Source organism: Pinus tabuliformis, chromosome 2_2 (genome assembly GCF_031772625.1).
Source record: "Pinus tabuliformis cultivar Carrire ecotype Pingquan chromosome 2_2, CPIR1, whole genome shotgun sequence".
In the NCBI taxonomy this organism is placed as follows: domain Eukaryota; kingdom Viridiplantae; phylum Streptophyta; class Pinopsida; order Pinales; family Pinaceae; genus Pinus; species Pinus tabuliformis.
The window spans coordinates 982,062,842-982,066,675 of NC_142300.1; positions in this window are offsets into that span (position 1 = coordinate 982,062,842).

The window sequence follows — 3,834 nt, forward strand, 5'->3', positions numbered from 1 at the left end:
CGTAAAAAAGTTTTACCTTTACACAAAAGTTTTACCTTTATAAGCTATATGGATTCAATGCCATCATTTTCTACAACTAATTATGTATCTAAAGATAACATCAAACTAACATGAATCTAGGCTATTTTAATCCCCTTAAATAGATTATATATATTATATTCCAAAGGAATTCCATAAGTCAAATATGCTATATGGATTCAATGCCATCATTTTCTACAACTAATTATGTATCTAAATATAACATCAAACTAACATGAATCTAGTCTATTTTAATCCCCTTAAATAGATTATATTCCAGAAGAAAACCATGGGTCAATACCATGGATTTTTAAAACCATGGGTCAATACCATGAGACATTTTCTATTATTATTTAATTTTTATAGGGTTATTTTTTATTTTTTTACTTTTTTTTTGTTATTTTAATTTTATTTTCCCCACGCTACAATATTCACATTACATTAAGTTACACATCTCTACCATATTTTGATTTTATTTTGACCTAGTCAAATTGTTAACATTATATTACTTTAGGTTCCACATTTCTTAAATAATATATACATTAGATCTCAACTTAATGAAGAAATTAAGTTTACCCCTCACATTAAAATATAATTTTCTTCTTTTTAAATTACTTTATATAATTTTATAAAATTTGATGCAAAATAAAAGTGAAAATTCTTTAAAATTGGTTGACATTGATTTTTAAAAAAATTTAAAGTAATATTATGTGCAACATCTCTTGCACATACATATATTAAAGTAATATTACATCTCTGACACACACACACACACATAAAACTTTGATTTTAACTTTGATTTTATTTATATATTATCTATGAAATTATAATAACAAATTCATTGATAAAATATTAAAGTTAATAAAATCATAAACATATTCTTAATAATTAATAAATTAACCTATCATAAATAAATAATAATAATATATAAATATAATATTTATTAATTTTTAGTTATATAATAATCGCTCAATATTAGCTTTTTAATTATTTATACATATAAATAAGACGAAAGTCGAAATCTAACTCTTACTCAATTTTTACCCATCATCTCTATTGAGATTGATTATATGTTATCAATCTCTATATCCTCTCTTAGCTTCATATGTTGGAAGATCTAACTCTTACTCAATTTCCACCCATCATCTCTATTGAGATTGATTGTATGTTTCTCAATCTCAATATCCTCTCTTAGCTTCATATGGTGGAAGTGATCAACTCTGGCAATGACCTTCGCATCCTCAATGCAAACATGGGGCTTATATTTCTTTGCATGCTCCGCAAGAGCTGATGAGCATGATCAGTTATGTCTGATGTCTACTGCATGCTCTTGGATTCTCTGTTTAATAGACTAGTCGGTTTCCCCAATGTAGGGAATCCCACAGGAACATGAGATCGAGTAGACCCCTTTCATGTCTTTAAGTTCTATAGGGTCTTTAACAATTTTGAGAGAATTTCTAAAGGTATTAAGGGGTTATTAGTTATGTCTGATGTATGTTGCATGCTCTTGGATTCTCTGTTTAATAGACCAGTCGGTTTCCCAAATGTAGGGAATCCCACAGGAACATGAGATCGAGTAGACCCCTTTCATGTCTTTAAGGTCTATAGGGTCTTTAACGGGTCTGAGAGAATTTATAATGGTATTAAGGGGTTTGAAAGAAGAAGAAACTTTATTCCTCTTAAGAATATGGGCAATCTTGTCAGTAGTCCTTGGATAAACGGGAGTTGCAGCTTAGAGATTGGGTCATCACGAGGAGGTTTAACCCTTGATTCTTTATGGGCCCTTTGAAAAGCTTTGAGGCCTTGAGATCTGCTATAGCCATTATTTTCAAAAACTTTAAGAAGATGAGATTTTTCCTCTTCTAGGTGTTTCTCATCCGAAATTCTTAAAGCACAGGTGGCTAGAGTACTCAGAACCCCAAATTTTTGCACTGGAAAATGATGAGAATTGGAATGAAGATATTGTTCTGTGTGAGTTTTTTTGCGAAAGACTCGGTGAGAAATGAAACCATCATTCATTCTAGAGAGAAGGATGTCAAGGAAAGGAAGACACCCATTCACTTCAACCTCCATTGTGAATTTGATGGAGTCGGATTGAGAATTAAGATTGTTAAGAAACAAATCCAATTTTTCGCGTCCATGAGGCCAAACGACACAAGTATCATCAACAAACCTCTTCCATTTCTTAGGGAAAAATTGGGTGGAGGCTAATGCTTTAGTCTCAAAATCTTCCATGAATAAGTTAGCAACTATAGTGGAAAGAGGAGAACCCATCGCTACCCACAGGTTTGTTCAAAGAACTCAACTTGGAAACTGAAAAGGGTAGAGGTGAGGTAGAGGTCAACTAATTTGGCAGTGTCATTGTCAGTGATATGATTTATGACATCAATGACCTCTTCCTTATACATTTTCGTTTGATAATACTACATTTGGGTGGCGTTTTTTGAGAAGAAAAAAACATATATATATATATATATATATATATATAGATATATAATTGGATTTTGTATTTTTATGGTATTAAGTTGATTTTGACATTTACCACTCTAATTTCTTGGATGAAGCGAGTGTCATTGTCCGTGATCTGATTTAGGGCATCAATGGTCTCTTCCTTATATATTTACATTTGATAATACTACATTTGGGTGGTATTTTTTGAAATATATATATAATTGGAGATTTTTTTTATGGCATTAAGTCATTGCCACTTTAATTTCTTGGATGAAGCTAGTGTCATTTTAAGTGATCAGATTTATGACATCAATGGCCTCTTCCTTATATATTTACATTTGATAATACTACATTTGGGTGGTCTTTTTTGAAATATATATATATATATATATATATATAGTTGGATTTTGTATTTTTATGGTATTAAGTTGATTTTGACCATTATCACTCTAATTTCTTAGATGAAGTGAGTTGACTATATTACTAGAGATTTGAACTTACATTTACTTTACAGACTATTTTTAGTCTTGTGGACCTTAAAATATCATTTCCTTTTATTATCTTTTCACATGCTTGTCAAATAAATTTCTTAATAATAAAATATTATCTTAAATTTATTGATAATATTATACAAAATTTAAATTATTTACTAACTAATTTTTAATTAATAATATAGAATTTTAATAATGTTATTTATATATTATTTTTTAATTAATGGTATAAATTTTTAATAATTATTTTGAAATTCAATTTTTTAATAGATAAAAAAATTGTTAGTAATCTAATTAATAAAGGAAATGACTTTAATAAATAGTGTTTTTTATTAGATTTAGACATTACAATTTGGAACAAGATTGTGATTTCTGTTATTTAAAAGCATTATTTGAATGAATAAATAAATTCAACTCTCTAAAAGAACTGTTAAATAGTCAAAATTTACTTATTAAACAACTTCAATTTATGATTTTAAAAATTTTCTACCAAATTTTAAATAAAATTTATTTCACTTCTAAAAAGTACTAAACAAAATATACTAAAAAATTAATTATTTAAAAATTCACATTTAAAAGCATAAATAAATTCAATTTCTAAAAAAAATGGTCGAAATTTTCTTATTAAACAACTTCCATTTATAATTTTTAAAATTCTCTCCCAAATTTTAAATAAAATTATTTCATTTCAAAAAGTCATACCAAATATTTAAAGTGTCATAATATGAAATAAATGATTCGTTGAGATGAATAAGCGCCGACCACTCTTGTAAATGATTCGTTGAGACGAATAAGTGCCGACCACTCTTGAATATTTTTTAAGAAAAAGTGCCGACCAGTGTCCCACGCGTTGTAAAATGCATTACCAGCGTGA